We start from the raw sequence: 13,131 nt of genomic DNA, 5'->3' as shown, positions 1-13,131 counted from the left end.
AGTACGAGTACCACATAATATTTTGTGTTACATGAAATTTCCAACAGAAAACAATGAGAGATCATTAAGACTTGTAATCCAAAATATAGCATTTTACCTTAAAGGGAAAAATTCTCTCTGGTCACGTGTGTGACCTTCTCACAAGAATTCTTGTTGATCTTCCGGCCTTCGAGCATCGGCAATAATTGAGACCTTAGAAATGATCGGATATTTATTGTGTCTTCGCGTATTTAATTAGCTTTGCTTTTTCCACTTGCCTTCTCAGGGATAATATAGAAAAACGTGCCGTGTCACGTGTGCGACATCACCTGTTTTTGTGAATCACAACTTATCGCTTTAGTTCTATTTGGACTATACGGGGGGGCAGGAGCGCTCGTGGCAGGGCCCCCCACAACGAGCTCGATGACGGACTCTGCTGTGTCTTGTGAGCCCTGAAAGATCCGTTCAAATGCTCAAAAACCGCCGGCCATCCTGCAAAGTCTCCTTTGAAAAAAAACACGAAACAACAAGAAACCTGCACGCAGCGCCGCCCGCGTCTGGGTTGACACGCCACTCATCCAAATGTACATTTTGCCCTTTTTTTTTTCTCCGCTTCCCTGCAAGCGTGAGTCGGTGGCAGCCCGATTGATGAGCATGCGGGAGCGCACTCTCCCCCCCCCCCCCCCCCCCCCCCCCCCAGACAGCGGCTTACATAACGGCGGCGTGGGTGCAGCTCCTGACAGGTGTTTGGCGGGCGGGCGGCCTTGTGGGAGTTTGCCCGGCAGACAGAAAGGAGGGCGGGACGGAGGGGGAAAGCCAATCAAAGCGTCCAGTTTGCCGTTTCATAAGATTTTCATCAACGGCGCTTGACAATAACAAGCTCTTTGAAAGAAGTCCAAGTCCATTTGTGACTCCGTATTCAGGCTGGAATCAAGCAGATGATTGATGTTCACTTTTTCCAGTTCAGATTGAATGAGATACGCAAGAAGCAAATTCCCTCACGCTTTGAAAGGTTACAGCCGTATTCAAATATAGATTCGCACCAAAAATTGGACACAAAAAGCCTCATGATGAAAAAGTGAAAGCATTTCATTGAGATTTTTTTGGGCTCAATTATTTCACAATACAAACCTCATTTTGCCTGCTTTTGTGTGCCAAGTTACAGTCATGACCCAAAATTAATCCAATTCATTTATTCCAGTTGCAACCAAAAATTGTGTCAATAATCGGCGTTGATTTTTGGTTAATCGGCTTTTTAAAAAAAACTTTTTCAACCCAAAAACATATAAATATATTTTTTAATACTTTGTCCTGCATTCCCAAAAAACGTATTTATACGTTTTTATGTTGTTGTTGTTTTATGCTACAGCAGCGGTGCTCAAGTTGGGTCCTGGAGAGCCCCCGTCATGGAAAACAGGCTGGATAGGGGCTCTCCAGGACCCATCTTGACCACCCCTGTGCTAGAGCATACAGAAGGCTTTGATGTAAACTCTGAACTGCAGAAAACGGGTGAAGGAATGGTAGTTATTACAAAAAAAACGGCCATCAGGTGGCAGCAGAGTATAAGAGATCAACCAGGGCCATGTTGCAACAAGATCTTTTCCCCACTGTTTTAAACTGATTTGTGAATAATGATGAAACTTAGCTATATTCTAATGCTAATTGCTGCAAAATGGAAACAGATACAAATATTAGACTCTAATCTTTCTTCTGGTAGGTCCCACGTTTTTATAGCAATAGAACAGAATATTCTGTAGACCTTGCAAAATCAGTCAAAATCCAGTAAAACAGCTGGGAGCGAAGGAGGTTGCTTCAGTGAAAATGGCTGCCAGTAAATGAGTTAAAAAGCAAGAACTCAGGGCGGAGAATGTACAAACAAATTGATGACGATGAACAGCCATTCTTCGCAGCGCCAACCGCCCCATCTCATTTGCTGCTGAGAATATTTACCGAAATTCCGACGATTTGTACAATTTCAATCAAAACGAGATCTCTCAACGATTGCTCAATTAGCAAAACAGTTGTCAATTATATGGATAATGGATGAGTTTTTGATTAATTGTTGCACTTTCCCTAAAATGTAAATAAAACCTTTTGGAAAATCGGACTATTTTATTTTTTTTAAATTCATTAATTAATTAAAACTCCTTAAAATAGCGTGCATGCGCTTCAATTTGTCTACATTTACTACGTTAGTCATTCTACAAAATGATTCAATTTATTTTGGACTTAAAAGGAAGCACACCATGCATGAACATTTTTTGTTTTAACTTTAACGAGTCTTTAAAAATATATATATATGAATTTTTTTTTGCTTTGTCCAAATTAGGCTCACCTTGGAAGAATTTGAAAGAAACTAACAAGCTGATGACTGAAAATTATTTATTTGTTCTTATTTTTTTTTAATATGGTGGAGTTCCCCCGCTTGATCAAACGTTGAGAATGATGATAAATAAGTCAAGCGGCTTTTATGAGTTCTCCCTTTGGACGGCGGCGGGCGACCTCCTTGGCGCCATCAAATAGTCATGAAGGCCAACGGCTCAATTATCCGCAAACGCGTCCTGTGCTGCTGCATTCACATCTTAAATATAAGCGAGAGGAAAGCGCTTCCCTTCTCGCTGCTGCACTGCGTCCATTCATAATTGATGGAGACTTACGTAAGAGGCGACCGTGTTTGCGTGCGTGCGTGCGCCCTCGCAGGCGCTCTTGTTGCAGGGGCTTCCCGAATTCCCCCTTCACCGTTCCAGTGTAACAAGTGGGAGAAACCAAACCACACTTTTTTTCCTTTTTTTTTTTCCCATGCAAGCCAAATGAAATGAAATCCAAGGCCGCATCCATCCACTTAAAAAAAGCTTGTTCATTCATTTAATGCAACTGTTGGGAGTCGGCCATCGAGGAGAAATTGTATTCTACAAGATTTGGAATTCTAAGAACGTTTTGTAGCAAATGTTTTTGGGTGGTTCTGCGTGTTCCGATCTCTGTTATGCCAAACACGCGAACATGACTTTGAAAAAAGACTCAAGAAAATGACAAACACCATCAAAACAATAGCTCCAACGCTAATTTTGGCGAATAGTACGCAGATGAATTTCTGCTCAAGTAACTTTTGGGGTTAAATCAATGAAAGTAAACAGTTTCCTTTTTACTCTTATTTCTTCCAAACTGCCTGCAAAATTTGGCAAAGTGTTTTTGCGTAACCTGCTCACTAATAAAAACAATCAAAGAATCAACAATTTAAGAAAAGAGGAGAAACGAGCACAGCTAGAAAGGTGGCCTAACTTCGACGGTGTATTAATATAAATATAAATAGATATTTTACAGAGGGTGGGGGATATATTCCGAGAAAAAAACTCTTTATAAAAGTCGCAAATTTGCAAGAAAAAAAACAGAGAAACTTACGAGAAACACACGTAGCGTAGCTCTAGTCTAATGCAAGGATTGGTTGGTGGTTAACGGGACACGAGATCGACAACACTTCCTGATCCCCATCAGCTGACTAACACTAGCCAATCAGAAGCTAGCATACGTCAGGTCAATGCAAGTGAATGGCAGAGCAGAGTACCAAAAAAAATCAAAATAAAAAATGTATGAATGTATAAATAATTCTGGAAACATGAATGTACAAGTAAATATTTATTTTAACAAATGAATTTAAATGCTTGATCTTCAAACATCCGAGTACGCTACGTGTATTTCTCACAAGTTTTTTTCTTGCAAATTTGAGACTTTATAAAGAGGCAATTTGAGACTTTTTTTTCTCCCAATATCGCCCCCTTCTAAAAAAGATATGTTTTTTTTACGTGGCCCTAATACGCCGTCGTACCCAACGTCTACTGATGACTTCATCCAAGAACATTTTTCCCACAAATTTGTCACATCCCAGCAAAGAAATCCCCCAGCGAGCTAACATTTTGCGCTGGAATTTCTTTTCGCAAATTCCCGCTACATCATAACTGAGCGACTGCTAACGCTAACAAGCTAATGTGTAAAAGTCCCTCGCTTGCTCCTTTAAATCCATTTGTAGGCCATAATAACATCGTCTCATGCCGACACTTAACGGCGTGCGCGTGTTGCCGTGGCGTTCAAGCGCAACGCGGCAACGACGCCATTGTTAATCCTCGCGCAGGCGTCCGTAGTTGGCCATTTTGTTTGCTGGCGCGGCCCGCCGGGGTATCCATCAGCAACTCATCCAATATGCATGGAGGAGCAGTTCCGTGCATAACTCTTGTTTAATGTCGACGCGGGTCCCGGCAGAGCTTGTATTTACGCCAGGGAAGTTTGCTGCTAGATTTGCCGCGCAAGACGAGGTGAAGCGCGATTACTGTGAAGGACGCCCAGCGGGCCGCCGCCCAATTGGGGCATAAATCAGAGCGGCGAGGAGCGGGATGGGGGCTGCCACACGCAATCAATGGCTGATCAGATTCGGACTAAAATGCTGATACAGGGCACCCGCACCCGCACCCGCACCTCGCACCTCGCCCCCCCCAACGATTTTCTAACATGTTTTGGATCAACTGTTCCATGATCAATTTATGTTAATGGTATTTTTGAAGAAAAAAAAAAGTTTATCCGATTCATTGATTAATAAAAGAAAATGAATAATAATAAATTGTCAGATTCATACGTTATTAAAAATAATTGCTCGTTGCAGCCCTCGGTAAAACTTTACACCAAAAATGTATTTGGTCTTTCTGTACTGCAAATTCTCACCTATTGTAGTTTGGTCAGAAACGGCCGTTACATTTTATTTGGGACGCGACGTATTGACTTCTCAGCCGGATCAACCTTGATTGCGGCCTCAGTGTTGCAGGGCGAATACATTCCCTGCACCCTGTCGAGTAAATACCCACCATTAACCCGCAGCCGTTTTGACGAGCAGACTGATCCATTTAAAAATCAAAAAGACGAATAAAAGGATTTGCCGCAGGACATGGGGGAGCCGGCCGCCCGCCCGCCACCGTCCCACTTTGTCTTTTTTTCCCGACGGCTCGCTGATGCGGACATAAAGCAGCCGCTCGTAAACGTCCAGCTGCTCAATATCGGAACGGGAAGTCGCCGGGGCACGACATTGCCAGGCTTCAAACCTGCGCCAGATGAGATTTGACTGATTGACTGGCCGGCCGGCTGACCGGGCCCGTTTGTCTGGTAAACACTCGCCGGGTGACTCGGTCCCATCAACGTGTGACGCCACGCCGGCCGCTCAGCTTGACTGAGCGACACGTCGGAATGGGCTAGCTCGCTAATTGAATAAGTGGCGCGCGGCGTGACGTCGCTTGGTGTTTTGTTTTGTTTTTCCTGGAGGCCCATCTGACACCGGCTCCTAATTCCATCCGACACTCGCGGCGGTGTTCCCAATTTGCTGACAGGTTGCGATAGCGCCTGCAGACTGGTGCTGACAAAGCAATATTTAGACCAGTCAAGTCCTATTTATGCATTCCGAATCCAACGACTAACGCTGCTGTTTGCATGCCGGGCCACTAGCTGGCACTGTAGTTAATGATGGTTCAGAAAGCAAACGCTGGAATGTTGCAAAGATGCCCCTGGATAATCTTACCAGATTCATTTTAACTAGGCCAGACTTAACACTTAAGTCTCACGTTCTGGCGCACTGCATGATACTTTGTACTTGGTGCACCGTCGCACACACCCGTGGGGAAGAAAAGTCAAATCAAAATAAACACCCTGGAAAGGTTAAAACAAAGTCAATGGAAGCAGTTATTTGGTTCAACCTATCTTGTCCCGCAGAGGTGCACCTGCCGTTTTGTAAACAAGTGAGCCACTACAACTAGTGTGGGAATGTGCTAACAGATTGTTAGTTGGCGTACCTCCTCCGACACCCTTGGAAGGGAAAAAAAGCCCACATTTGTATTTGTTCATTATATCTTGGCCCAACATGACACGTCACTCTCATGTTCTGGCGCACCCCCCAGTTTGGGAATGCCTGATCACACACACACGGCCATGGGGACGAAAAAGTCGAAAGACGGCCCGTGGATACTGTTACTTGTTTATTTCATCAAGGGCTGCCATTACCCTTCTCATCTGCCACACTTGCGCACCCCTGTTTGGAAGCGAGACAGACAGTCAAGTGGTGTTTTGAGCTACAAGTACCAGACAAAAGAACCATGAGGGAATATGCAAATGTGCCATGAGCTGCTGTTAAGTAGATCACTCACTTCTTCACTCTTACTCTCAAAAAAGAGAACAAAAATCAGAGCGGTGCGCTAACAATTATACTCTCGCTCGATTCAATTTGCAGCAAATGGCTTTTTAAGACCTCGAGAGGGGTGGGGGGGCGTAGAGCGTGAGCCCCCCCCCCCCATTTCCATCCTCTGGAGAGAAAAACAACAACAACCCAGTGAGGTGTTTACCCCGATAGTGGAGGTGAAGCAGCATCGATGGCAGGAGTAGGCAGCAATGCCCTCGTTTGGAGGTCACAAGCTGGAGAAGATGCGGGATCCCCCCCCCCCCATCCTCCCCCTCCCCTTCCAACGTAAGTCAGGACACACCCAGATGGAGGGGGGGAGGGGGACCAAGAAAATGACAGCAAAGGAGGAAGAAGAAGTAGAAGAAGAGAGCTGACACTGTTCATTCTCCAAGTGGGTGACATCACATCCACAGTTTGTGACAATAAAGCGGCTTTTTGCAGGCTGGCAGCTCGTGTTGACAATGTGGGGAAACCACTCCAACAGGAAGAACGAGCTGCCCGGCGAACGCACCGCAGCAGCAACCAGTGCTCAGCTGCCCTCGCATCAAAAAGCGCCAGACGTGAATGCGTAGTGCGGCCAAACTGATTCCAGACTTAGCGGAAATCGCAATCATTGCACAGAGCTCCCCCGAAACAAACCGCCATTGACAAGCGGGACGTTTATCAAACGCCGCCGGCTTTCAGGGGCTCCATGAGGACTTGGCGAGTCCAGCACGCGGCCTCGTACACTTTGAACAATCGCTCGACAATTCGGCGTATCTCAACCGAGCCACCACTCGTCGCATTCCGCGGAAAATGCGAGCATTCGACCGAGTCGCCCGCAAGCAGCGGTGGGCGGCAGCAACTGGTCGGCGGTATGAACCGCGTCCAAAAGTTGAATTCGGAAACAACTTGGAGCCAACCGGGAAAAATACACGCGACGAAATGCAACTGTACGACGATACGTCAAAGTGCAGCGAAAGTTGCGGTGAAAACGTCCACATTGCTCGACCGAGACTTGACAGCGCGGGCTGCGGGCGAAGAGTGCCTCGTCGGCGGGCTTCCGCCGAGCACAGCCCCGCGTGGAGCCTTCCTGTCTCCCCACCTCACACAGTCATCCCACGCCAACGAGCTCACTTTGCGGCAACTGTGGCTAGTCAAATATTCCTAAAACGACAACCCGGCGGTTGCGGTCTCACACCTGTGGCGGGGAAAAAAAAAAGCCCAAATGGGCCGCCGGAGAAGACGGAAACGACGAGCGAGCTAAAAGACGCTTCGAAGCCCAACACGAGCTTTAAAAAAAAAACTCACCGAGCGTCGACGTGAAAACAGCCAGCCAAAGTTTCACCTCCAAAAAGAGCGAAAGGAGCTTACCTCGGTCGGGGATCCGTGTCCGAATCACGTCGGCGTGTGGCGCTCCCTCACTGGGGTTCGTCCATGTCCCAGCACGGCAACGACTTGACTGGACTGCAGCGGTGGGAAAAAATGATTGACAGGCCGGGAATGGAATTGTTAGGGCGAAGGAGGAAAAACAAAAAAAACAAATCGATAATGGTTCCCCGCGCCGGAAAGCAGGAAAACAAGACAGCCGTGACACACCACTGCAGTACCGCAGAACGGAGCCCGGATCCTTCCCGATTGGGTCAGAAATCAATCCGATAAAAGGGAAGACCAAGTCCCCACTCCTCCTCCGCCTCCGCCTCCTCGCCGCTGGAACACACGCAGGGGAGGGAAGGCGTGATAGCCTAGACAAGATCCAGTCAAGAAGCAGTCGGAGGGGGCTGCTGGTGGGATATTGAGAGAGACGCACAAGGGGGGGCTTGTGCTTGGGCTTGGGGGGCACCGACACGTTCCAAGCGCAGAGGGGAGGAAGCAGAGTCCCGTCTGAGAAGCACCTTTTCCGGCCGGACTGGCTGCCTTGCCCCGGGGAACACACGAATGGAGGGAGGGAGGGAGGGAGAGAGGGCGGGGCCAGGCTGGGTGACTTTTTAAGGTGGATCGCTTCAATCACAAGGACTCCATCTTATATTTAATATGCGCTCTTGCTACACTTTTTCGACACGCACTGCCTAATATGTTTTGCTTATTGCGAAGGCGCGGTATGCAAGTGAATAAAGGGAACGAAAAAAAAATCACTGAAGTTAAACGATATCAAAATATTTCATCAAGCCTCACCTTTTTGAGGTTCTGGGTTCAAATATGGCAAGAGAAAACCCCCTGAATGTAGCCCATATATATAATTTTAGGTTCAATTTGGCCCGGAAATGGTCAAATTGAACCTAAAATGGCCGCTTCAATCCAAAATGGCGAACGTCCTGGGCCTTTTCGGCATGGTGTCGTGGGACTTTTTTTGTGAGTCAACTCATGATGGGCATGCCGAGTCTAACTAACTTCATGTTGCTCAGTGGCACTGCAATTAATGTAATGATCTTGTTGGGTGCAAATTGCCTGTGTTTATAGACCGAGCTTCTTGAGACATTTTTGTGGGTTCACTTATGATCGACATACCTACCAAATTTCATGTTATGGTTAAGTGCAACTGAACCAATTGAGCCTAAATTGTCCGCTTAAAACCACAATGACAGATTTCCTGTGTGTTTTTAGATATTGTTTCTTGATACTTTTTTTTGTGGGCCTACTCGTGATAGAATTAAATCTGGTGTTGTAACAATCCGCAGTGTGGCGCCTCTTTGTTTTTGTGAGCATGTTCTTTTTCGTTTTTGGCCAGTGAATGTTTTTGACGCTGGGGAGGCACGATAATCGTAACGCGCGGTGGCGCCGAGCCCACTCCTAGCAACTGGTTTATGGGTCAGAATTGTCAACAACAAATAATCCAGGGGGCGTTATGGAGCCCCTTAATGTAGAGTCATATCAAGCAGCACACTGTAGCGCCTGCATGGCGATTTATTTCATTCAAACACACGACCTGACCAAATAAGATGAAGAAAATGGTCTCCTGAGTGCCAAGTGGCCGTTCAATCAGCCTCCCTGGCCTCCTACGCTATGCTAATGACAGCTCCTTCAAGCTACCATTTAACAGCACAACGCTGCTAAATGCTCACGCGACGAGCTCAAATAGCTCGTTTGGGGTTTAAACGTTTTTAGTATTCATCCCTCCAATTCTGCCACTTTCATTATTTCAATAGCATGTGACATGCCTTGACCAAGTTAAAACGTATAATGTTTAAAAGTGTGCGAGGGCATGCACTGTGCAGTGTCTATGTGACTAACGTGCTTCTAACTAAGAGGCCCGTCGGATACGTGATAGACCGTGACAAAAATATGAATACAGAGGCGAAAAAAAAGACCCAAATCCCGCAATGCATGAGTTTCCATGCAAACGGTAGTTGTGAGATCCTTGATTTCCTTTCTAATCGGATACAGAGTCAAATTCAAGCTGATATGGGTGATACTGATCCAAAACCAGCATTTAATGCAAATAAACCCGATGCATCTGATAAATCTGAAAAAAAAAAAGTTGCGTACGTCATCAGAGACAAGACGACAGTAACGTTTGACATGATTTTGACAGTCAGAGCAGCGGAAGTAAAAACCAATTCCCATCATCCGCATATCATTCAGATAGCATCTCACTTTCAACAGTTAATGATTTACATAACCTCAAATTACGGAAGTATCAATAATTTACTTTTTAGAGCATAAAGTTCAAAAGACCATACAGAATACTCGCATTGATACAACGATACAATTTTGTGTGTTTTCTCTCTGCAGTGGCCAGTGATTTGTTGTTCTTCTTTACAAATAATGAAAATATCCAATAAAAATGCTGAGTAAAATCAATTGGTGAAGCACAAGACAAAATGTCCAGTGGTCGCTTTTAGTAAAGTTCTCACGTAATCCATTCGTTGTAGCAGAGTATTGATGGAAGTCACGTTAAATATTTGTTCATTTGAAGTCTCATGTACTTTTCTATTGTATCGTATTTAATATATGGACATCTCCAATGTACCGTATTTACTTAATATAAGTATTTCATGTCTATATGTCTCTCTTGTGGCATATTGACACCCTATTTCATGTTCACGCACGGGTAGTGTAACATATTTACCTCATATTTCATGTAGTATATGTTTTTGTGTGTAAAAGATGATGATGATGATGATGACATGACACTAACGTCCTGTCAAGGTGTAGACATTGTTGTCGTGATGAGTCACATGACTGGAATACACACAGAGCGTTTGCCGTCCATCCGTCCGTGCGTCTACCTGCCATCCGTCATCCGTCCTTCACCCGTCCGGCACGCTGTTGCCACAACACACTGTGTGGCTAATGTCAATAATGTCAATACGGAGTGACAGTGGATGAATTTGCATTGTTCCGTTGCCGCGGCAACGAGGCCCAGGGTGGGGCAGAGAACAGAAAGTTGTGCCTATTTGCTTAGGAGTCGCAATATTCCTGGAGAAGGTTTTTCCTGGAAGTTTACGGCATACGGGCAAAATGCTGCAGTACCAGCAGAAAATGGCGGGGGGCAGTGTTGACACCGAAAATTGACTGACTGACTAACAGATTCATTAACTCAAGCGCTTACTGAATTGACTGAAAAACATCAATAAACAAACTAAAACCTCATTTTATATTTTACACACTTGGCAGAATGAGATAACTAACTAACTAACTAACTTGAAAGACTTCTCACTTCACATTTTTCACACTAAGCAGATGAACTAATTCACTGACTAAATAAATTAAACTAAATAGCTAACTGATAGCAAGGACAAAGCAATCAGAAACCTCTCCAAGTCTAGAATATATCAGACTGAACCAGCTAAGTAGTTTGCTGACTAATTAAGTAACAAGCAAACTAGCTGACTGGCTAAAAGCAAACTATAGCCAACTAACTGACAAACTGGCTGACTTGTTATTTAAATAAAGAACAATAAAACTAGCTTACTAAGAAGAAGAAAAAGAAGAAAACTAACTAAATAACTAACTAACAGTAACAACTCCAGTGCAAGATGTCTCTAGCTTGAAGTTTTTCGTGCACGGCAGGAGAGATGTCAAAACTAACCAACCAACTAGCTTACTAATTAGTTTCATCTAAACAGATACCTAACTACTGAAGTAGTTCACAAACTAACTATATAACTAACGAGCAAAGTAGTTAAACTGCCGTCACAAAACGATCTCTCCTTGATGTTTTTTCTTCCAAGTGACAATGAAAGCTTGACAAAAGTCATTTTCAAGTCTTGTGGTGGAGGCGCGAGTAATAACTAGCCGCCACATATGTACACTATTAAGATCGATAGTCTGACAAATGTGAGTAAAAGAGTAAAAAGTAAGGTGTGTGTGTGTGTGTGTGGGGGGGGGGTTGTGTGTACTGCTCTTGACTGATCTTGTTGTCTACACTGTAATAGGCTCATGCATCACTCTTTTACACCTGCAGAACACACACGCGCGCACGCACACTTGTGCACAACACACACACACACACACACACACACACGGAGCAGCGGTGACTGCATTGCTCAAAAACAACATCGTCAATGTGAAATAGCTGCAAATGCTCAACATTTTTAACACATTAATTTCAAGACTCATTGACAAATTCATTTGTGTCTGGCAGAATGTGTACAAAAATTAAACTAACTAACTAACTAACGCGTAAACCAATTAAACTACCCGCTGTCATTCCCAAGCTACAATTAGCTACCTTGGACGTGACGTAACTAACAGTGACCGCAGACAGACGTTTGGCGGCACGTTATTTCGAGCTGGTCAGTAATCAAACACTGCAACCCAAAAAGAAACAAACTAGTGTCCGATTCACAAAACAGTGAACTAACTTGTGCTTGAGGTAGAAGTAAAAGTGAAGTAAAATTGAAATAAAAAATATAATTAGCTGTCACAAAAATGAAAGTAGCTCACTAGCGTCATCCACAAAATAAACTAGCTGGCGAATGAGTAAACAAACACTCAACACAAAACGTCGCACAACAACACAACATGAACAAATGAACGAACTCATTTAGTAAATAAAACTAGTTAATGAGTGAACTTAGCAACATTGGTCACAAAATGAAGCTTTTCATGCTTGCAAGTAGCTAACTAACTATGACAAAATGAAACTTCACTTTTGTAACTAGCTAACGAGCTGCGACTCAAAATGAAACTATCTTTCGAACGAATGAACTAACAAACAATCTTAAAATGACCTTTTGCTTCTCGTTTTTTTCAAGCTTGTAACTAGCTAACTAGCTAACTAGCTACTAACCGAAAAGGAACGATCAACCTAACAAGTGAAGTAGGCCTCATTTGAAACACAAAAACAAACGTTCCCTTTGCTCTGAACTAGCTAACAAACAGTCGGCCATCGCAAAAGGAGTTCTGGCTTCAAGTTTTTTCCTGGATGGCGCAACAACATTTCCAAACAAACCAAGCAAGTCACCAAGAAAAGCGAGTCTGTGTTTTCGGAGCTTTGCGAGTATGACGCTCGCAAGGGCCAAAAGGTTTTTACATCCCCAAGGCATCTTTTTCTGTTTATCATCGTGTGCTTTTCTGTGTGTATTAATTGTGTATAAGCGTGTAGGCTGCGATTTCAAATCCATCAGACTTATGTAATCAAGTCACTTCCTGCGGTCAGCATCCACCTACACGTACACGCACACACACGCGCACACACACACAGCCATAAATGTGTCCATATATGCAGCTGGATGTCGTCTCCATGGCGACCTTCACACGCACTTCTGATTATTTTTATCAGCGAAGAGCCAAAAAGATTGAGCTAAGACGCTAACGTACGCCGCATGGACGTCTCCTGCAGTCCGAAGATTTACGGTAAACACAACGAGGACGTGTTTATGATATTCTGACTTCACTCTGACAGTCGGCCTCTGCTTTTTGTCAGATTGGAGACAGAAACAAACAAGTTGTTCATATTTGCTGAGACTAGTGAGTAAGCACCGGAAGCATTTTGAACGGTTAATCTTTATTGACTGTAC

At 44.5% G+C, this 13,131-nt stretch overlaps 1 protein-coding gene across 5 annotated transcripts in view; it reads right to left on the bottom strand.

Moving 5' to 3' along the window:
• Positions 1-8,096, bottom strand: part of LOC144059722 (plasma membrane calcium-transporting ATPase 1-like) — a 62,955-nt gene extending 54,859 nt beyond the window's left edge. For all 5 annotated transcript variants that reach the window (XM_077578998.1, XM_077578994.1, XM_077578997.1 and 2 more), the window contains exon 1: positions 7,541-8,096. The gene's annotated coding sequence lies outside the window, so the exon portion shown is untranslated. The remainder of the gene's footprint in view (positions 1-7,540) is intronic.
• Between the last annotated feature and the right edge of the window lie 5,035 nt (positions 8,097-13,131).

Source organism: Vanacampus margaritifer, chromosome 10 (assembly GCF_051991255.1).
Source record: "Vanacampus margaritifer isolate UIUO_Vmar chromosome 10, RoL_Vmar_1.0, whole genome shotgun sequence".
NCBI classification, from domain to species: domain Eukaryota; kingdom Metazoa; phylum Chordata; class Actinopteri; order Syngnathiformes; family Syngnathidae; genus Vanacampus; species Vanacampus margaritifer.
The sequence above is the reverse complement of the archived record's forward strand: the minus strand, read 5'-3'. Positions and strand labels throughout refer to the sequence as shown.